Raw genomic sequence first — 23,601 nt, 5'->3', positions numbered from 1 at the left:
CAGAACTTAATTTGGCTTTGCTAAAACAGTCCCTGGCACAGCTCATGCCCCTGCAAAATACCCTTCTCTATGGCCTGACTGTGGGAGTTAGGATTAGCCATTATCAACAGGGAATTTGGATGCAATCTCCAACTGCAGGGTAAGAAAGCTTAAGAGCACGGACGTAGGCTACTGTGTGCCAACTTACCCAAATGCAAGAGAATGGTAAGGTTAGATATAAGTGTAGCCCAAAGTATATTAGAAAAGTGCAGCCTATTAGGTGAGACAGCAGACATAGTAATCCGTGCTGAACCTGGTATGTCCATACTTGTAGCACGTGTATTTTGATATAGAGGAGCAAATCTTTTCACAGCACTTACAACAGATTCATTTTCCATATCTTTAATTTTATGACTGTTCTTGTTACATTTGTAATCTTCCAGTGATTCAGCTTTGCCTTATGAGCACCACCTCAGAAAGGCTCAGCTGCAGCAAACGCCTGCTGGGGGGTAATGATTACCACGTAGCCAACAGCCAAGAGTGATCCTGCAACTGCCTTCTGCAGTAACCTAAACCAGCCATTTTCAAGAGAGGGCTAAGGGACAATCTAATAGCCTGCTTGAAGGATATCTATCAAGCAAAATAGCAAAACTATTCTTACTAGTGACAGATTGTACAGCTAAGAGCCACAAACAAAAATCACAGCTTAAATATGCTTTATCAACTAGGAAAGGAATGCAGCACTGGAAGAGGCTACCAAGATAAATTTTGGGGTCTCCATTTAGACCTTAGTCTTCAAGGTTTGGCTGGATAAAGCCACAGCAAACCTAATCTAATACCACTGATACTCCTGCTTTAAGTAGGCAGCTGTACTGGATGAGCCTGAGAGGTCCCTTCCAACCAGCATTTCTATAGAAATGAGGCTGAAAGTGTCTCAGAAAATTCTCCACTTGAGAGTGCTGTGTGTTCCCTTCCAGTCCTTCCCTTCTTTTGTGCTCCACTTAGGTCAAGCAGCAGCCCCCAGAGGTCATACAGGAAGGATTATTTCCTCAGTATGCCTTCCTCTTCCTCATACTCTTTCTTCTGACCCCAGCAGAGCTGTGCAGGTTTGCCTAAGGAAAGAATGTAACCTTTTGACAAGAGAGTCATCCAGCAATTTGTTCTAGTTTGAAGCTATTTCCCTCGATTCCCTCTTGGTTTTTACTCAGCCTCTTTGCCACCAATGGGAAGGTTTGCTATGCTTGGAATGTGAAGTTCTGGTCACCACTCACTGCGATGTAATTCCCAGTTCAACAACACACACCAGAAACTTGGTTTCAGCCAGGAGTTGTGCTTTTCTCTTATGCAATATGCTGTGCTTCAGTAGAACTTCCCAAACATGTTTTCTGAGGGTTTTTAAAGTAGAAATGGTGAAGAAGGTAAGCTTATTAAAAAGTGTGCAAGCATGTTGGGCTGAAGCAATAGTGATGGCATAGTTAAACATATTACCAGTTATGAAGTTCTTATGTTTAATATATATTTATATTATAGATATGTGTTGTGTACATTTATAAGTAAACACGTATACATGGATTTTTTAATTATAGAGAAATATGTGCTTACATGTTGATATAAGAAATCAACAGAAATGTTTGTGCAGATTAATTGATTTCTACATATACACTTTGTGGTTATGGTGGCAAAAGGCAGATAACTGCATAGTAACGCAACATGTGCTAAGCCATTTAACCTGCTCTCTGAACAATAATACACCGTATTCGTACCAAAATTTAGACTGGACCGTTCACATCACTGATATTTAATACAAATATACAGCAAAATATACACCTGCCAAGATTTCATTTGTTCTATTTCATCTCTCAATGCCACAGAAGTCAGGCAGACCTCAGCATCCAGTAATCCACTATGCATAAGATGCTACTCAGCCCTAGGATGAAATGTGAGATCTTACTTAGAGCTGAGATCAGACATGAGTGAAAGATGCAAATTCTTTGCTTTACAAGTCATTTTTCTCCTAGAAATGCCCCAGATACAATGAATATTCTTTAAATGAATTACAAGTCAATTTTAATTAGAAGGAATTTCTCACAAACCAGTAATGCTTTTCAGAATGGAAGACACTTTTTCAGGTGACAAATCTAGTAGGCCTTAAAAACCTATTCTTATTATATACATATGAAGCTTTGATAGATATTTTGAGCTAATATTTTTATTGGCGATAAATTATTATTTCCTGCCTGAAATAGTTAGCGGGGGGGGGAGGGGGGAGGGATGTTTGGCTCTCAGAAAGTAAGGCAGATGAAAAAAACAGTGGGAAAATGCTATTTTTAAAAAGGCTGAGTGTTTTTCTAATAGCTTTTGTGTAAAATACATTGCAGCCACTGAGCACATGGTGTGTCAGAAAGCTTGGATCGGTGTTCCTTTTGGGATGTCTTGCACAATTTGCTCTTGTTTTTTTTTTCCAATACAGATCACTGAGATTTCCCAGAAAAACAAATTAACTCTGTTAAGAAAAGAAGGAAGAGATTTTACTGCTAATTTTTCCTTTATTGCTAAAGCAAATGTTAATGGTTTAAGTGGTTATAATGGATGGTCAATTCAATTGAATTTAATTCAGCAGAAAACCCAGAGCATCTGGAAAGAGGTTTCATGAGCAGGAATTCAATGCAGCACACCAGCTGTTGCTACCACCTTTTCCATTTTTGAGTTGGCCTTCCTTGCAGCTGACCTGGCACTGAGGACTTGCCTGCTTCCAGGAATTAGTCTGTCCAGCCCCACCAGGCTTTAAAGTGACATGGCATGAAGTGCAGATAATCAGACATCCAGTTCTACACAGGTTGGGGTCCCTGTCCTAACCTGCCCTCACCTCCCTTAACGCACAGCGTGGGTACTGCTGGGTAGCTGCACAGTTCTTGCTCAGCTTGTAAAACCCTTCCCTGAAGAGCAACAGGGGGAAGAGGACCCACCAGCTCCAGTGTAGGCGAAAGCAGCACTGTTTCACTGGTCACTGCCTCTCTCTGGCAGCCTTCAGTCTACGGAAGCTTCTCATGTTCTTTGAACACAGGCTAACACATTCACAATGCTTGAGTGGAAGCACCAAGTTCCACATTTTGCGCTCCACTGTTTTGCCTTCTCTTCCCGCCTATGACGCACCCTTCAAGGGCATTTCTATGACAACAAAACAGCACATGACTCCATCAGCCTTTGAAGGTGGAAGAAGGAAGAAACAGGTAGATACATATTTATATCACACAACTCCTGGGAGTCCAGACTTTAAGCTTGCTCCCCCGCCATGCTATCTGCAGAGATAATGGGTAGATGCCTGTGAGATCCCACCCTTGGTCCTGATCATGGACAGCACTGTGCTGTTCTCAGCACTGTCAGTGGTTTTTTCCTGGTGAAGAAATACCCTGAAATGAGCTCGCCATGACATAAAAATGACTCAAGACTGAAACAGACACAAAAAACACCCACCTTCAAAGGCAGAGTCTAACTGATTAAAAAAAAACAACTCCAGAATCTTGTTGTCATCACCTGCTTCCAATTATACCCTGAACATCCAAAACATTGGCTTTCCCACTCCCAGAGTGGATTGAAACATGCAAGCTCTAATGTGGAGAGCATGAAGGAAGAGTGGGGAATTAATGTTAGTCCTCTCTGGAGGAACTGGTGGCTCAGAAAAACGGGAACAAACACTCCGGGAACAGCAGCTAGGGCTGGATTATGGTCCACAGGCATCTCAAAATCAAACTTTTCTATTGACCACTGTTAGTCATGGGAGGGCTTCTCCTACACAGGAGCACAATATCAAAAGGAAATCTTCCAGGGAAGAGGACCTTCTTCCATCTGAGAGCTTCTGAGTTTCTGCAGGCCAATGAGTTGAATTATGGTCATCGGTGAAAACAGTCAGAAGCCAGCAATGTTTTAGGAACCTGTCAGGAGACTCTTTGATCCCCTATAGTGCCTGGGTTTCCTCAGCTTTAGCTGAACGTTAGTGTTCTGTGTACACAGTGACACATAAACCCCATTGCTTAGCTCAATTAGGGACACCAACAAAAGACTGAAAGAAAGAATATGCAATCAGATGGCTTTTTATTGATGTGGCCTCCTTATCTATAATCTCCAACCACTTCTGCACCCCATTACCGTGAAACAATGACCTAATGCATTCTTTCAAAATCTTTGAAGATGTCTCAAAGACAGACATCTATTTCTTGAAGCACAGGGACCTGCAGTTCTGCCTATAAGCACAGGCAATTGGGCAAGTCCCCTTTTTATTCTATTCCAGTTTTCTTTAGTGCATTTAGTAGCAAATCAGCAAGTGAATCCAAACAGTGGTATTTAAACCTCTCAGAACCTCCCTTTCATCCTAATCTTCACGTAGTTAAATTCTGTGTGCACATTCCCCCAGTATGTTCAGTGTTAACATTGAAGCAGATATTCCCCCCTTCTTGTGCATTTTTAAACAGATGTTCCAATATCCTGAACAAAACTGAACTGTAAGCCTCAAGTATGTATACATTATAATAGAACAGATTAGAGACAAAATGTTTTTCATCTAGTAGCTACTGCTTGTCACAGCGGCAGAGATACCCGGGTGAAATCCTTTGTATGTCTCCCACCATCATTTATCACCCTAATGCCAAGCTACTTCAAGGCAAGGCAAGCCATTCACTGCTTGCAGAGAAGTTCCATCTGGCTCCATGACTCTTAAACCAGGTAGGTGAAGGTGGTAGAGCCTCTGTCAGCCATCTGCAGCCAAAGGATGTGTCCCATCAGGGCCTGCAGCCAAAAGGTCTTTGTTGGAGGGTCACAGCCCAATGCCATGGGCTGATGGGGGTGTTCTGCACCATACCACACAGTGTGCCAGTCATGCTGTGGCAGCATCAAAGCTCAAGACGTAGATGGATGGCTTTGTTCATCCACTTTCAGGTGTCAACACACTGTTCTGCAGAAGTTTAGTCATTGTCCCAAATGACTAGAGTGGGTTTGGCTCTAAATTTATATCTGTCATCTAGGAGGTGAATTTATTGGGTCAGAGTTTGGCAACAGCGTTGTTCTCATCCTCTGCAGAGAAGACAATGCTGAGGAGTGTCCCAAGCCCCTCAGACACTAGAAATATTGCTCTCTCTCCTTGCATAAACAAAATCCATGACAGAAGTTGTCAGAGGATTCTGCCATGTGTATGTGGGAACACCTTACTTCTCAGACTTAACAAGTGAAACAAAACCAGAGATGACTGCAGAGTATACAATTTTGAGTTTTCCCTTAGATAATATGAAAGGGTGTCCTGCAATTCCAACAAAGTACTTAGTAAATAACCTAATCATTTTATGCAGAAAGTGCTGGGGATTTGTTAGAGGTAAAAGCATACAACAAAGAAAAGTAAAATCACTCTGCACCTTACATCACAGCCAGGAGACTTTTGGTCCAAAAAGTGTCAATATTCTTATACCTTCATATGCACATGACTCAGATATGTTAAGAAATAGAGCCTTTTTTCTCCCTTTCAACAGGTCATTATAGAGATAGGCCATTCTTGATTTTTTATAGGTGGATTACCTCGGCTGGGGACTAACCAAGCTGGAGTGCTTTGTAGAAGCTGCACACCTCTGGGGCAGCAGCTTCCTGCCCTGTGCATGTGCCCAGGGGGTTATGTCCCCTGCCTGCTTCCTTTACAAACCCTCACTGCATCTTCGGAGAACTCAACTTATATTAGTTCTGTCTGATTTCAGGCTTTGCTTTGATATTTTCCCCTTTTCTCTTCCCATTGCTCCCACTATTGAGACACGTAGGTAGAGCAACCCTCAGTGCACGGTCTACCCTGCAGCAGCCTGCAAGCAATTCACCAGAGCAGCTAACTGGTGATAGCCAGGTGCTGTCAGGGAAGATGCAGGGAGCCTGGCAGTCACCCATTAGGTCTTTATGAGGCAGGTACTGTTCTCGCCAGGCAGAGAAAAATTATATTCAAGCACAAAACTGTACGATATTTTCTGTCCATAAGACAAGCTGCATTACAATTCAGTGCAAAAATTTGCAGGCAAAAATTTTCAACCACAGAATATTTTCCAAGTAAAAATTCCTTCTTCTGTCATTTTTGTAGCTTTTTCTCTCACAGACATTCGGCTTTTGGCCTCCTCCAGCACTAACTGCTGCTAGCTTCACTGTGGATCATGAAGCTGTGAGGGGAAAGCACTTAAATGCACATGTAATTAGGAAAACAGCCAGCAACATCTCTAGCAGAAAATCTCCAGGTTTTCCCAAAAGATTAATTCTGTCCAAGACTGTGATTTACCTGTACCCATAATTTCACAGGGAAAACTCCCAAAGCTGCTGCTCTTTTGCCTAAAATGGAGCGTCCAAATCTTTACATACTTTCTGCAAAAGGTAGACCCAGAGAGGGCTTTTTATGAAACCCTTTTTATGACATGCCTCAACATACAGCCTTGCTTTTCTTCCTTTCCAAGTGCCAAGACTCCAGATGAAGTCCCAGCACATAAGCTAAGAAGATGCTGTCACATTTCTGGGGAATGAAGAGACTTCACTGGCCCTCCATTTTAGCAGCATTTCCAGAGAAAGGGATGAGACCAAGCTGCAGCAAGCCAGATCCTGGTAAGGACACCACAGCCTGACTACACCTGATGAAAAGCCTGACCAGTGTGCCCTCCCCTTCTGAGGAGATGACAAAGCACAGGAACATTAAAGCTGCTGAATCTTGTCACATCCATCAAGCTGCACATACTGAAGCAAGATACCACCAGTGTCCACTTTGGTCATTTGCAAACCAAAGCCCGACTTCGATCGTGACCCTAGACATTGTCCATCTGTCCTCTGTCATGGGAGCAGTTAGTCTGCTCTGGTCAGATGAAGAAAAAGGCACGGGGATCGGCAGGTAGAGAGCTTCAGGCTGTGCTTCAAGCAAGATCCAAACCAATGTTTCCCCATTTTGCTCTTTTCCTAGTGGAGAGCAAGGTGAGAGCAGTATTTTCTGTGTCTAGTTTCAAAGCAGCAAGCTAGTATCTTCAACAGGACATATCCTGAATTAAGTCCTTCAACATGTTTGACCCCCAAATGCCACTCTAAGCCTTGATAAAACCTAGAATTAAACAATGTCACATACCATGATCCTGCTGTCATCCAAAGAAGGTATGGAGTTTGCTGGACTGTTTTGTACCATCTGACCCTGTAACAGAGCACCATGTCTGTGTTTCAGACCATCTTCATCCGTATGGGCACAACCATTAGAAGGAAGGACTTGTGAAATAAAGGTGGCAGCTCTGCCCCCAGCCAAGCAGAAGCATCTGGTGATTCCCTAACACCTCCAGGAGAAGGGTGGGGAACTGAGCTTGTACAGGTTCAATACTTTCAGGTGTATCACAGTGGGAATCCTTGTTCCATGGCACTAGATGAGTCAGCTGTCTTTTGCAAGCTTATCAGTTTAAATCGCAATTATTTTCCGGCATCTCAGCAGGGTTTGCTCAATATGAAAGCAGACTACACAGGGCATTAACTCGCCTGTCCTGGAGCTGCTCCAGCAAAATACAGAATTGCCAGCATGTGAGAAGAATTCCCACCAGGAATACCACTCTTTGAGAAATTACCATTATGTCAAGTGTTTGTCTATTGTTTTGGGTTTTTTTCTTAATGAATGGGTTTGAGCTCGATACCAAGCTGCCAGCAGCACATTTTTCCAAAGATCAGACCCTTCAAGAAAATGTTTCAGGATACGTTAAAGTTTAGACTACATTCTGTAACCTTCATGAGGGAACATTGCTTAGCCAATCCTTACTAACTCAAAACTCAGAAGCAACTTTCCCCACAGGTTCACCAATGTTTTCACACTTAGTGAACAAACCTGGGCATAAAAATAAAGGAATCATCTGCTTTTTCACATAAAGAGTAAAAACTTTTTTGGGCTCAGGCCCAAGATCAAGTCATAACCACTGTGTTATCAGTTAAACTGGCACATACGGCCAATGGCACATGCAAAGTCGCCTGATTGAATTCTATTTCATTGTGAGCCAAGGCCAGATAATCAAAATACCTTGTATTTGTCAGAGGCAGAAAGTACACTCATGGACAGTTACTTTCAATGACTTGCAGTAACTTGTTATGTCACCATTGAGTGATACTGCATCTGAGCCTTGAGTTTGCTTTGAGATTTTCAAATGTTTCAGCTGCTTGCAGTAGACCAAATCACATACCACGAAATGAGAAAAAGCATTTAGACATTTCATCAACAAAGAGGTCCATATGGATCCATCAATTCATCGACGCATTTGAAGTCATGCTGGTTTACAGAGTAAAAACAATTAGTTAATACTTCAGTACTTTGAATTTCAAGTTTTTAACACATTGGTTTTGGTTACATTAACCAAAGAAAACTGTTTGGGTTAGTAATTTCATATTCTGGTCGTATATACACTGGGAGTCCTTCCCAATCCATGACCAGGGAGTGCTATCCTGTTGTACCAGAGCTGCTCCAAGTGACATGCAGCACACTGTATGGCTACAGGTGAGCAGTTGTGCTGTCACCCAAATCACCATAGGGTTGTCTCCAACTGCATGCATTGCACTGCTCCCAACAAGCAAACATTAACAGCCCTGTACTTCACTACAGCCCTTTCAAAACAGCCCTGAATTAAGAAGTGGACATGTTTCCATCTTCCGTCTGCTTTTGCAGTGCTGTGTAATCACACACACACTGATCTGCTCCTGGTTATGTGACCACACTGCCAGTTAAAAGTTTCTTCCTCTCAGGATGCAGGGCTAAGCCAGCTGAGTAGGGACACTGGCAGCCTGAACAGTAACTGGACAAGATGCAGAAGGAAACACATGCACTGACAGTGTTAGCAGCTCCCATGTGGCTGGCCGTGCTCAACTCTAGCCCTCACAGCCAGCCAGGGACAAGGCAGCCTGGGCCCAGTTTTTTCACCGATATCAGAGCCCAAGGTCACTCATGTATCCTTCATCTCTCGTGCATTCTTTCTTTTCCCCTTCAACTTCCAAAACACATGAGGAGCAAACATGCCCAGGTCAGCAAGCTTCTGGGAGCTTGCTACCCTACTCAGATGGTGGAAAGCATGCAAGTTTTGGCACATTTCCCCCAAGACACTTGTGTCTTACTATCTAACTTTTCCCCCAAGACACTTGTGTCTTACTATCTAATTTTTCCCCCAAGGCATTTCAAAATAAATAAAGACAGGTGTTAGAGTTTATTTCCTCTCACCTCTTAATCATTTTGCATTTATCATAGCACAGGCCAGTGTTTTATTACATGGGTTGCCTACTTCCTCACATAGGCATCTCCTATCTAAACCTCAAACTCTCTGCCTAGGAAAACAACTCTAGGCCAAAAGCAGAAAAGGTTTCCCTTTGCTATTTCAAGTCCATTAAACAAACATCAACAGCTTCACCTGTCCCAAAAGAATAAAATTAATTTAATATTTGTTAGGATAAAAGGCCATTGTTCAAAGGGTTCTCCCTGCTGCTAGCCCTGAGCCAGTAAAACACAGGCTGGCTCAAGTACTCATCTTTGGGCAACCAGGAGCAAAAGGAGCTTAGAAAAGGCCATTGTTTCCCGTTCAGTGGGAAGACCCAAGCTGAAGATCGTCCTTTCAGAAAGACAGGAATCTCCCACAGACCACGGTTCACACTGCCCAAAAATATACAGCTGGTCTTTAGGTTTGCTCTGCACAGCAGCAGCTGTGCCTCATGCTGGCCTGTTTAAGAAAGTGTTGCTGATACATTGGTCAGAAGAGCATTTCACAGACACTACCATTTCCCAGCACATGAGAGAAAACCGGGGGATCAAGCCCAGTCAGAATGGGCTCATGACAAGCAGGTCCTGCTTGACCAACCTGATCTTCTTCTATGACAAGGTGACCCACCTGGTTGATGAGGGAAAGGATGTAGACATTGTCCATTTGAATTTTAGTAAAGCATTTGACACTGTCTCTCTCAGCATTCTCCTGGAGGAACTGGCTGCTTGTGGCCTGCATAGGTGTACTCTTTGCTGGGTTAAAAACTGGCTGGATGGCAGAGCCCGAAGAGTGGTGGTAGATGGTATCACATCTAGCTGGCGACCGATCACTAGTGATGTCCCTCAGGGCTCGGTATTAAGTGCTGCTTAATGTCTTCATGGGTGATCTGGATGAGGGGATTTAGTGCACCCTCAGTAAATTTGCAAGTTGGCTGGGAGTGTGTATCTGCTGGAGGATAGGAAGGCTCTGCAGAGGGATCTGGACAGGGTGGAGAAATGGGCTGTGGCCAGTTGCATGAGGTTCAACAAGGCAAAGTGCTAGGTCCTGCATTTGGGCCACAACAACCCCATGCAATGCTCCAGGTGTGGGGAATAGTGGCTGGATGAGGCCTTCAGTGGTATGGTTTACTGGTGGACTTGGCATAAAGTCCTGGAATAAAGGTTGGACCTGATGATTTTGAAGGTCTTTTCCAATCTAGCTGATTCTATGATCCTGTGGTTTATTGCATAATCACCCAGCAAGAAAGCCTGACCTTCCTGCTGTTTACTGGTGGTGACACTGGCTGTGAATGCCCCAGAACTGTGCAAGCAGCACTGTGGCATCTGCAGCCAGTGCCACTGCCACAGTGAACTGGGAGATCCACGAACCCCACAGAGGTGCTCTCATCCTGTAATTCCCCCACCCTTTCTCAGGCTACTTTCAATTAATTATCTGTAAGAAGTCTCTCCAGGTTCCTTCCATACCAGTGGAGAAAGGGGTTTTCCCACATTTCAATTTGCTTGATCCAAGACCCCACCATGAGGCATCTTACCAGGGCATGCGATGAAGGTATTTCCAAGTGGGGAGGGCAAAGGGAGGTAGCTCTGCAATGCTGTGGCTACCAGCATGTCTATCCAGAATTTCATCTATGATATGGAAAAACACTGTCATGTAAGGGACCAGTCCTGCCTCTTCAGTGGCCTTGTGCTGCCTTGTTTGCACCGAAGGTCTTCGGTATAAAACATGATCACTTGACTGGAGCATTTGCCTGATTAGCTTCAGCCTCTTCACTAGTACAAGTTGCTATTTCAAGGCTGAGAGCTCTATTCATTTGGCTAAGCACAGGTGAACAGTGCTACTTCCAGCTGCCTACAGCATCTGTGGCATCAACATGGATAACGATACGCAACTGGAGAGGCAGCCAGAGGCCATGCCAGGCACATGAGGGTGACTTAAAGGGCACTAGATGCTTGGGTTTAGGCATCTGATTGAGATCTAGGTATCTACACAGCAGGCAAGAGTGCTAGCCTTGTGCTTATCTGAGTAAAATCTGTTCAGGAAACCAAACCAGAGACGTCACATTCTTTGGAAGGACGATAAGGTGCATTTTGGGGTGTCCAAACTGTGGTCATGCCACAAGTCCGAGTGCAGGAGGAAGAGCTGCAGGTTCAAGAGCTTCCATCTGAGGAAGCACAACCTGAAATCTTGGCATACATGGAGCACCTAAAAATAGAGGGGCAAGGTGCGGTGCTTGGAGCTGTAGGCTGATGCAGCAGCCTCCACTTTGGTTTCTGTCACGAGTGGGTTTACTTCAAAGATGTTCATGCTATTTTAGAATGTTGCCTTGTATTTATTTCTCCTTTTTATCTGTGAAATTAGTTAAAAAATGCCATATGCCTGTTTTTGTATTTCTTGGGCTTCACCCCCACGCACACCCCATACACACACAGAGTTTCCAGTTGACTAAGGAATGCTAAACATTTATCTGTGGCTCGGCACAGCCACTGGTATACCAGTGCATACATCCAGTGTGGGTGTACTGAGAGATAAAGATGCCATATGGAAACCACATCTGACACATACAGCTTGGGACAAATGGGAGAGAAATCTGTGCCACTCACACTCACCATGCAAAGAACTTTTTCTGAATATCGTTGTTTGCCTTGGCTTTATATCCCTCTGATGCACCAAAGCACAGATGCCAGCTTGCTATTAGAAAGGAGAGGGAGAGAGAGATGGATTTGACTGTTGCACAGAGGGAAAATCGATCATGCTCAGCTTCCTCCCTTCACCCAGATTTGCACACAGGCTGGACCCTGCAAAATGAGGCAGCAGCACTATGGCCACCCACCAACTGGCAGCTCCACGTTGGCATTCCCATGTCTGCCGGGAAAGAGCTGGCTGCCATCCTGCCTCCCAGAGCTCCCTCCCTTCAGGGGACAATATACACTTCACCTTCTAAAAACTGGCTTCCCAGATACTTTATACAGCCAAATGATAACTGATAGGCAAAGAAGAGAAATCAAGCAGGGCAAGGAGTTATAAGTTAGAATAGGATTTAATTATACAGATGTTATGGTGATTAGGGTCATACACATAGGTAGGTGGATTTGCAAATCCAGGAAGTTCTGCTTCAGCAGCAATAATTTCTTTGCCTTCCATCCTGGCTCCGCTCAAAGCTGGTCTAGACAGCACAGCACTTGAAGCGCCTAGAGGTAGCTGACCTTGGCAGTCCCCCTGCTGCTAATGACAAGCAGGATTGTACCAGCACTGATGCAACTTGTTTGAATGCTCAGGGCAGGTTCAGCCCCCAGCAGCACTCAGGCAGTCAGAAGGGAGGCTGCTTTTCCAGGAGTGGGGAGGCGGAGAACCGTGATTTATGGAGGAGGCTGGCACTAATCCACAGAGAGGTTTGCAAGTGGGAGGCTCTATCACCCACTCTCTATGCAAAGAGACTTGTACTGCCGTTGGTGGAAGTCTGGCTGAACAAAGACCCAAGGGCTTGGCTGGAGAAGGGAACATGTTGTTCTCTAGTGTGAAATGAATGCAGAGCCAAAAAAGTTGGTTTTGGGTGGAGCTGGGGTGGTCGTGGTTCCTGGTTAGTGTGAGAGATGCAGCCAGCAGCACTACCCTCAAGCCACAAAAGAGCAAAGCTGCAACACTGGGAACTTAGCTGGGCAAATTAGCTAGCTTAACTCCTAAAACACATCTTCTACCTGGCTGTATTTGCTCATAAATCATCTCAGCTGGAGTCAATAATGAGAAAACGTCACAGATTTTTTGCATCCCCAGCATCAAAGCTGTTTCTAGTATTTATAAAATGCTCTGGGGTGGTGGTGGTGGCAGTTGTCGGTATTTCTGACAAACATTTCTCTCTGCAACCATTATTCTTCATCAACCCAAAGTGACCAGAAAGTCCTAACACCAAAACAGTCCTAGAGACAGGACTAGCTCACATCCATCCAAAGTGGACGGAAGAAGACGAAAAGGCCAGGAGACAGAGATAGGCCAGGTTACTAACACAGAGGGGCACTACAAAGGTTTCACAAAACAAGAGCAAAGGAACATGCCTGCCCTCCTTCTCCTTCAAGCAACTGCACAGCAAGGTGCTGACTGTAAAAACAAATACAACATTATACTGCAGAGGCAGGAAAAAAACAAATCCCAATAACACGGAAGCAAAGAAGAAAAGAATTAATCAAGTAAAGCCAAACCTAATAATAACATAATCCCAGCATCAGCCTCCCCAAAAGAGGGGAAAGGAAAACAAAGGCGCTGAAACATTAAATACAGGAATTAACGGAACATATCAAACAAATGTAAGAATAACAAGGAGTACGGGGCTGCACACTGGCCTCCACTTCCCTTTCCCCCTTATGCATACAGAGAGGGAAAGCAAGCACTGTTCTCCAGTTGTGGATGGTATTTCTAGAGCTGGTAGGTTGTCAAATTATTTGTGTTTGAACCAAGAAACTTTACTCTTCTGAATGGTCTTGACTTGATGTAGTATTTCTACTGAATTAGGAATGAGGTCAGTGTGGTTCTGTTTGAAACCTGCTCTGAGCTCCCCCCTGAACTGAACTGAGCAATGTAGGCAATCTACTAGCCAAGAGGTGATTGCTTAGAGAGATAGAGAACTTACTAAAAAAAAAAAAGACTCGGGCCCACCTGAAGGGAAGCATCCCATCCTGCATTGCGGACTCCAGTTTTCCTACATTTTCAATTTGGTGCCGTACCACCTGGGGCCCAGAGTGGAAAGGATAGCCAGCTTGGCAGTCTGTTTGTACCCAGAGGTGGAAGTACAGGATTGCTCTGGAATGTTGGTTGTCTCATGCTGGACAAGAAGCAGCTCAAGACAGTGCTGGACAAGGGAACCAGGAGAGGGGACCTGCACACCTGGACCTCATGTGCTCTTGGGGAAAAGCCTGATATGAAAAGTGTTTGTCCCTGCTCCTGAATGGCATCCTCCAGCCAGGTGGGGAGAGGCACCTGCCACCTTCTGCAAAGCCGGTCTGTTGGGGCCACCAGGTTTCATCTCAACCAGCACGGTGCCCAGTACCACATTTTGCCATGTCTTTGGCACGAGCCCTACTGAGGGATGGCATTCATTTCACCTAACTGTAAACCTCTACAGAGGAGACATTACCAGCTGAAATAGTCACCCAAGGGCTGCCCTTGGTATGCAGAGAAACAGCTTTTCTAAGATGAGGTTCACCACACCTTAAAGGAGGTGTCTAAAATAGGTCAAGTGAGTCAATTCTTCAAGTACCAATTGCTCTCAATTGCCTGATAAGGGAGTGTAGGTGTCTAGTTTAGGTGAATGTGTATGATGATATGAGGTTAATTCCATCCCTAGTGACCTTTAGCAAGTCTCTCTTCTTCAGGCCAGCAATAATGATACCTACTGTGCTCTGATACATCTTCTTTAAGTACAATGTTGTATAAGTACTGGGTTTTGATTATTAATATTATTGTTCTTTAACAAAATAGTAAAAGTCTCCCACTTTGGGGGGGAAGGGTAACTGCACTTATTTTAGCTCCTTAATTTCCTGTGCACATATCTAGGGAATGTATTTATTTATATTTATTTTCATTAAGCAAAGGAAGAGAGAGAGAGAGAAAGCACATTCTTCTCAAGCAATGAGAGCCACAGCTCATATTTGTCTTCCCTTCTACCTCCAAAGCCCTTTTCTGTGACCCTTTTCCCAACCTCAGCCACCCACAACACCATCTTCTCAGGCATGCAGTGATTCCTCCTAAATCTTCCCTTTCCTCAATCCCTTCTCACCCAGGCCAAGTTTCCCCAGCCATCCCTCTCACTCGGCTTTCCAAAAACTTGCCCTGCTTCCCCACTGCAGTGCTGAGACTGCAAGAGAAGTCCACTCACTGTTCCCAGTGCCTGTGTTTGGATATGGACATGTCAGGGTATGCAGCATTCAGACTCTGGGGGAATCCCTGTTGCTGGATGTAAGTCACGACGCCTTTCAGAGCTAGCTATTTATAGAAGGATGGGAGTTTTGCAAGTACCACGGATTTTCACACAAATGTGAAGGTATTTAATGCAAGGTACATAATGCAAGACCACCATCCTGCCACATTTTGAATCCATGTCACAGTGTCGGGGAGGCAAAAGTTCTCAAGAGAAAAGTCCAAAGGAGCTTTTCAATATTGATGAAATAGTACATATATCCCCAGCATTCCTCTTGGAAAGGGATGACTCTAGCTGTGTTTTTTTCCTTCCCTACATCCTTCTGCATCAGTGTAACACTTGAGGCAGGTGAGGAAATTCTGCCATGGTTATGAGGACAGTCTCCAGCAACTTCTATAGTAGTGGAGCTATTCACACTGCTGTTCACAACTACTAAAACACAGCATAGCATAGTTTACTTATAAATTTCATTCATCTCCAAAGCTCAGATGACTGCTTCTAAAACCTTCTACCCCTGTTTCCCAATAGACAAATTCTGCTCTCACAATGAGATGGACCTCATAGACAACCATGAGAAATCTTCTATAATCAAGGTCAAAAATTGCCCACACTGGGTCTTTATCTGATTTATTCCTGGCTCTGTTTCAGTAGATGTGAGGAAGCTGAAACACTGAGTCCACATAACCCACATTTTGGGGAAGTTTAGCTCAGTACCCACACAGTGTGTCTTGCAACATGCCTTTTCCACAGAAGCCACAGTAATGTTCCTAAAACTTGTTAAGTGTGCAAGGATAACATGAAGAAAAAGACTTTGAAAAGCTAGGAGGATATCCTCGTGTACTTCTAAGGAGCACTTCTTGTATGTGAGCATGTGAACCTGCTCCCTGTGTTCTGGTTCTCCACCCTTGTCTACTTTCTGTTCATTTCCCACACCTATGACACTCTACACTTGCTGTTGTATCAGCCGTTTTCCTCACACAGTAGTACAGGGCCAGTCTCTGAGTTTGTCCAAAGCAAGGTCACCCCTGTCTGCATACTTCTGAGCACCCAACCTATACCAAGAGCTAGGGATCTACAGTTTACCCACACAACCTCCTGCAGTCTTTCACTATCCCCACAGCTGATCTAACCTCAGCATTCCTTGCTGCTGTTTAAACCCAACCTATCTTCCCCACCAAAGACATGGAAAACAGATGGCTTCCTTCCATTATGCGTAAGTCTTGCAGATATCTGAAGGCTATTATCATCTTTACCACTTCCCAATACTCTTCTTTCCATTAAATCACCCCTGTCATTCAGATTTTCTTCACAGCACAGGATTCCTAGACTACTGGCTAGTAGCATGGCTCTCTAGCATGGCCTTCCACACACCTACTTTACTCTTGAAGCCCAGGCTCCAAAATCAGATGTCATAGCTGAGGTTCTACTAGCACTGGTCAGGATGGGCAACTCATGGAGTGTGTCAGGCCAGACTTTTCCATGCACATCAAGTAGTGGCAAGTCTAGTTCATAGCATGTGCCTTGCCGTGAGGTCTGGGTTGTTACCATGACCCTTACATCCCTGTCGAGGCTGTATGGCAGAAAATGAGTTATAATATTGACTGAGGCACTTATCTTAGCCTGCCCAGGTGGTGAGAGAAACAAAGACAAGGGTAGGTAGAGTGCACCCTGGACCAATGTTAGAAGGAGCTGGTAAGAGGCCCCAAGGTGTGACTTGTGATTAAATAGTTGGAGGGCATTCATTTTTAGCATGTGGAATGAGTGCCTTGCAGAGAGAATAACCACCAGACGTCTCCTGGGAGCTGGTAATCCCCACCCGATGGCACCGATCAGGCTCCTGCATCCGGACCACAAACCGTAGAAGGGCACCTTGCCAAGTGGCTCTTTCAGGGTGGCTGTGCACTTGGCATGCCTGCACTTACCGGTTTTCAGCAGGCTGCGAGCCTCACTCACATCATCCCCTCAAACCACAAGGCCTGGCATATCTCTACTTCTGCTTATATAATACTCCCAAATTGGCTTTCACATTCTCTCTGAACCACACACAAAACCTTTGCCTTAGAGCAAAACACTCTTCTCAAGCAGTGAGGAACCACTGAGGTTACAGGACCGAGCTTCTGCTGCTTAGCAAAGGGCAGCCCCACACCACAGCATCCCCTGTGTGCAGGGCTTAGTGAGGTGTGTGAGAGGAAGCAGCTTTTACCCAAATACTCCCAAACTCCCCTGTCTCAACCTCAGCATGCATATAGATTGTTGCAACTATGTCAGGAGACCAGAAATTCATCATGGAAACCCTTCCCCTGTAACCGTAGCTGGGTGTAACGTTTACAAGTGTTAAAGCACTTATGTTTGTGCAACAGTGCTTCTGTACGCTGTGTTCCACCTGGACTGTAGGAAGAGGAGTTCACCGTGACCCCGTCACGGCATCATATTTAGGCACAGTCACACTCCTGCCATGGAGGAGGTGAGGGAGGGAGCAGGGAGCTGAAAACTCCCATTTAGTGCCAGCTGAAGCAGTAAGTTGGTGACAAAATTCAGGTTTCCACCCACTTTCTTCTAAATTTGACATTTCTCTGCTATCATTTTCCACAATTTATCTCAGGAAAATATACTTTCAGGAATAGCAGCATGAATCTAGTCTACAAAACTCAAATTCAAGGAATCGAGCAGTTTTATTGATAAATGTGCCAAACAGTAATGCAGGCAGTTCAGAGAGGACATAAAAGAGGCTTGGGCTACCAGAATGGGTTAGTGCAGTGGGACTGTAGGAGGGATCACATAGTGACTGTCAGATTGTCAACAGAAACACTCAGATGCACCACAAATTCCTTTGTTAAAGGGAGAATCTGGTATTATTCCAACAAATATGGGATAAATGCTACCCAAGGAAGGGATAGATACACCTTGTATATTTAATCTCCACTTAAGCAGAGATAGAGAGTGCTTTTATTAGATCAACTCTTATATGTAGTTATTACATGGCATGTGACAAAACAAACGGAGGAGAGACCAGGCAGCAAACAAGGCTGAGCACTTACATACCATTGGTCGATGTGAGATTCGTGGATTGTTTCTAAACAGCCAAGATGCACTGGTGGAGTGGCAGGGAGTTAATGAAACTAATGAAAACACTGCACAGATGGAGTGCCCTGCAGCTGGGTGCTGTGTTCGGGTTTGGGGCCAGGATGTACGGTGCATTCCAAGACTCCTGGGAGAGCTATGGGAAAGTCTCCCTCCGTCCCTAGTAGAGATGCTCCTTGCTGTGAAACAGTTTGGTGCTTCATGGGAGGAAACAGGGTCCAGATACTAACCCTACAGACTGAATATCATAGCATTTAAGCAGGGATGGAGTGATCCAGACAGCTTTCACTGTTCCAGTTAATCACTTCATGCAAAGTTGAACAGCCTGAACATGAGAAATTTGAAAGAAACCATCTGAAAATGCTCAGTCACCTGGTGACTGTTGAAACATTCAGGTTCCATAAGAAAGCAGAGGGTGCAATAACTACAGCTACCAGTTGAAGCGTGGCACATTGGTCCCCCATCATTTTGTGTATCTCTTAAGGGCAATTTCAGCAAGAGGGAATGTGCAATCCAAACCTGCAGTACTTGAAAGCAGATAGAGCTGAAGATGACTTCAGAGAGCAGAATCAGACTTTTCTTCTGCTCCTGTGGAGCTCAGGGAAGTGGAGGCATTGTAGCAGTGTTCTACAGATACTGCTGCTTCACCTGACAGCAAAGACAAAGCTTGTGTTTCCTCTGCTCAGCTGCAGCTCCAGCTGCAAAGGTGGGTGATGCTGGACCCATCTGCCAGGGCTTCATCAACACTACCACACTTAATGGTTGCGTGAAAACACTTGGCCCTCGTTACAAAGGAACAGCTTAGAGTTGTCCTCTACATGGTACTTACCCTGCCTCAAATATAGTAAGATGGGTTTTAAGATAAATATGTTACCATAGTTGAGAAAAACTTCATTATCAGAGTTTGTTATAAGTTAATAGATTTTGCCAAACAAAGCCTAAGTGAAGATCACAAGATTTTTGTAGCAGAAATCTGAATTTCCTGTTTGTCTACATAATGCTCCATGCAGTGAGTCCCAACCCACTTGGAGCCTCCAAATGCTCTGAAGATAAAATAGAATATTTAAAATATTGATATATTTCAATAAATCTACTAGTGTTACTGATTATACCACTATTATATTAATATTTTTACTGATAATTAGTACCAATAATTGTAAGAGTAAGGTAATAATAAGCACAATGAAACTAAAACTGACTTTTTAAAATGGAGAGCCCTGACACCTCTAGCATTTTAAGCTGAAATACAGGAAACAGATCTGTCATCTTTATTTGCTGAGCAAATCAATTTTAGTTTGTGAAAGAGCAGCTCGTTTGCTAACAGGTCATAAGAAGGGCTGACAAAAGTATACCAAGCATTAATATATTTGCAGTAATACCAAAGGACAGTATCAGGATAGGCAGATTTAAACCTACCTTTGTATGACCATTTTCCCCCAAAATAAATCAAAACTGTCTCCTTTGCTAACTAAAAAAAGGTGCTTTCAGGGGTTTAAAAATCTAGTATTGATCTAGACAGTCCAAATGCAAGAAATGTCAACACTGAGAGGGGCCTAAAGTAAAACCTCAGACCTGAATAACTTCAGTTTTTGGGAAGGTCTAAGTCTGGTTCATATAGATGTTTCACATAAGAGAGAGAGGTGCTCTCTGAGCTTCCTTTGTCCTTTTGCAAAGAGGTCTTTTGCAGCCCTGCCAACAGTCACAAGCAGGCTACACCTATATAACAGGGAACCTTGCCAGGCACAGAAACTCAGTCACTTTACACCACAAGGATGGTTCGTGGCATGTGTTCGACTCCCAGCCACCAGCCCTCAGGACTGGCTCAGGAGTTGTGTTGTGGAGGTCCCTGAATAGGAGAGAAGAGTGCTGCTCTTTGGGGTGGCCATGCACGGCAGGCATGTGTGCGTGTCCCGTCCTGACTACCAGGAGCTCCATGATGTGAAGACCTTCTCAGACCTTCCCGTCACTGGCAGCCCTGATGCTCACTCCAGCTTCCAGCTGCCTCCTGTTGTTGTTGTTTCTGTTTCTCTAGAGCAGCGCAGATGTCATCAACCATGTATGAAAACAGAACTCACTTTTTGTTCCATCAGCAGCCTATTGACATGGAACAGCACAGTGAGCTTTCTTGCTGATAAATAAAAATGATTAACCTAACTGATGGTTGTATATTCATCATTCTTGATACCTAGCAAACATTCTGGTTGTCAAGCAGATAATATCTGATACGTCTGCCCTGTTGTTCGCCTCTTAGGCTACACTGACATGAGTACCCTGTCTTTGTCTTCATTCTTTGCCCACTGTCTCAAAAGGCCTGACTGAAAGTATGGCCACATTTGCATATTTTTAACGTATGTTTTTTAAACTCCAACAGTACTAACCTAATAGTGGATTTCTGAAAACTTATAAAAACTCATACTTAGTACCATTATTAACTCCAAACATTTACAACTTGCTGATATAATAAACACTTGCTTAGGGCTATATTCAGACAACCTAAAATAACAACTCCAAAAGCCAAAGCTCAGGGGAGCAGGAGCACTTTGAGTTGGCTCACCACATAGCCCATGGAGGTAAATAGCCACAGAGTCCACATAAGGCACTTTTGGTTAGAAAACACAGCCCCTACATCTCTGTTGGCTGGATGAAAAGCCAGCCCTTCAGCCCTGGATAGCAAGCAACTTGTTCAGCTCTCAGCTCCCTTGAACATACAGTTTGTAAGTGGCATGTAAGCATAGCTCATGTGAGGCTCCAGAAGGCAGATAGAATACTGCTTGAAGGACTACATGCAGATAAAGTGGAATTTTAGTTAAGTTCAGTAAAATCAGTAAAGTCTGACAGGCACAAAATCTTTTCAGAGCAATTCAGAGAGCTTACTCAAGATGCTGAGGGCCATCTTACTGCATTACTGGCATAGAGTCAGAAAGTAAACAGTTTTTATGCAGTCTTCTCCATTTCTGGTCAATTAAACTAAGTTCTGTACATCTAAAAATAAATGAAATATGCCTCTGATCCCACTTTTCAGCTTTTACAATTGAGAAAGACCAAATAATGATTCTTTACCTTCTACAAATGTATAATGGATTTTCTTTTGGAACTATTAAAAACAATAACAGCAACTGAAATATTAACCTTAAAAGAAGATCTTTTTATACCCTAACTACTTTAGCAACAACTGGAAAGAATATGCGCAAAAATAGATAAGATCTTCAGTGCTGGATCTCACATGGATCTGGGTCTCAGCCTCCCAGAATAGATGCAATGCCATATGCTTTGTCCTGGGATCATTAGTTTTCCCAGTTCTTCCCTCAACATTGCCACAAGATATAATATGACCCCAATGTAAACATGGAAAGAGAGAGGCAGAGGAGAACACTGATACTTTCAGTTAATGAGTGAACAACCAGTTGTGCCAGTCCAAAAGCAGCAGGGCTGCAGGGTATGCAGTAATAGAGTAGACAGGGTTGTGGGAGCAAGTGAAAATAGATGGACCTTACCTGCTCCACACAGAGGGGAGGCTCTGGGTAGCAGGGCAGGAAACAGCATTGTGATTGGCTGGGCTTTTTCATTTCAGAATTAGCAACTAATGCCACGTGATGCTTCGCTGACAATATAGTCCGTGCCTCCGACATGGCTGATTTCTGCAAGAAGAAAACGTGCAGACGCGCATCCCTTTGAGCTCGTGATGAGCAGACATTCTGCATGAGCTCCACACTACACCAGGATCCTGGATCCTTGCTTATAGTTTGCCCAGATGGCAACAGATTTCAAGAAATCCAGAGATTCTGAGTAGCATTGGAGTCAATGCATTGTGAGAATCCCTCCCACCTTGAGCAAAGGGGAGGATTGATTTCTTTGCTTCACCTATTGTTTTCTCCAGTTTAAGAAGTCCTGCACTTTCCTTTCCAAGGCTGTATCAAACATTCTCATGTCTTAATGACAGAAATTGAAAGCGTGCAGGGAAATAGGAAGGACAACCAGAAGTGAGAGAATGACGAAAAAAAATACCTGACACTGGAGAAAGACGAGGACAGCCACTCACTTCCCATGATTGGAGGGCTGAGGGAAAGGCAATAGACAAAAGCCATGTTGCACATGAGAACTGGGCCTAACTGGGCAGATTCACACTGGGCAAATCATTTATGTTAGACAAGCAGCTCCAGAAGGAGATAAGCCCATGGGGGCAGTCTGGAGAGACGATCAGGAGCACAAGTGAAGATGGGGAATGATGAAAGGGAAGAACTCAGCAGCAAAGAGAAATTAATGACAAAACAACATTCTGCATTGCCAAGTGGGAATGACTGGTTCCAGTCAAAACCATAGAATCATAGAATAGTTAGGATTGGAAAGGACCTTAAGATCATCTAGTTCCAACCCCCCCTGCCATGGGCAGGGACACCTCACACCAAACCATGACACCCAAGGCTCTCTCCAACCTGGCCTTGAACACCGCCAGGGATGGATCATTCACAACTTCTCTGGGCAACCCATTCCAGTGCCTCACCACCCTCACAGTAAGAACTTCTGACTTATATCTAGCCTGAACTTCCCCAGTGTAAGTTTAAATGCATTACCCCTTGTCCTATCACTACAGTCCCTGATGAAGAGTCCCTCCCCAGCATCCCTATAGGCCCCCTTCAGATACTGGAAGGCTGCTATGAGGTCTCCACACAGCCTTCTCTTCTCCAGGCTGAACATCCCCAACTTTCTCAGCCTATCTTCATACAGGAGGTGCTCCAGTCCCCTGATCATCCTCATGGCCCTCCTCTGGACTTGTTCCAACAGTTCCATGTCCTTTTGATGTTGAGGACACCAGAACTGCACACAAAACTCCAAGTGAGGTCTCACGAGAGCAGAGGGGCAGGATCACCTTCTTCTACCTGCTGGTCACACTCCTTTTGATGCAGCCCAGGATACGGTTGGCTTTCTGGGCTGTGAGCGTACACTGAAGCTGGCTCATGTTCATTTTATCATCAACCAGCACCCACAAGTCCATCTCCACAGGGCTGCTCTGAATCTCTTCTCTGCCCAGCCTGTAGCTGTGTCTGGGATTGCTCCGACCCAGGTGCAGGACCTTGCACTTGTCATGGTTAAGCTTCATGACGTTGGCATCAGCCCACCTCACAAGCGTGTCAAGGTCCCTCTGGATGGCATTCCTTCCCTCCAGCATATCAACAGAACCACACAGCTTGGTGTCATTGGGAAACTTGCTGAGGGCGCACTCAATCCCACTGTCCATGTCAGCTACAAAGATGTTGTACAAGACCGGTCCCAACACCGATCCCTGAGGGACACCACTCGTAACTGGTCTTCAGCTGGATATTGAGCCATTGACCAGAACTCTTTGTGTGCGGCCATCCAGTCAGTTCTTTA

This window comes from Neopsephotus bourkii, unplaced genomic scaffold (assembly GCF_033783945.1).
Source record: "Neopsephotus bourkii isolate Nb327-2 ecotype Australia unplaced genomic scaffold, CSIRO-AGI_Nbou_v1 NB_663, whole genome shotgun sequence".
Taxonomy (NCBI): domain Eukaryota; kingdom Metazoa; phylum Chordata; class Aves; order Psittaciformes; family Psittacidae; genus Neopsephotus; species Neopsephotus bourkii.
The sequence above is the reverse complement of the archived record's forward strand: the minus strand, read 5'-3'. Positions refer to the sequence as shown.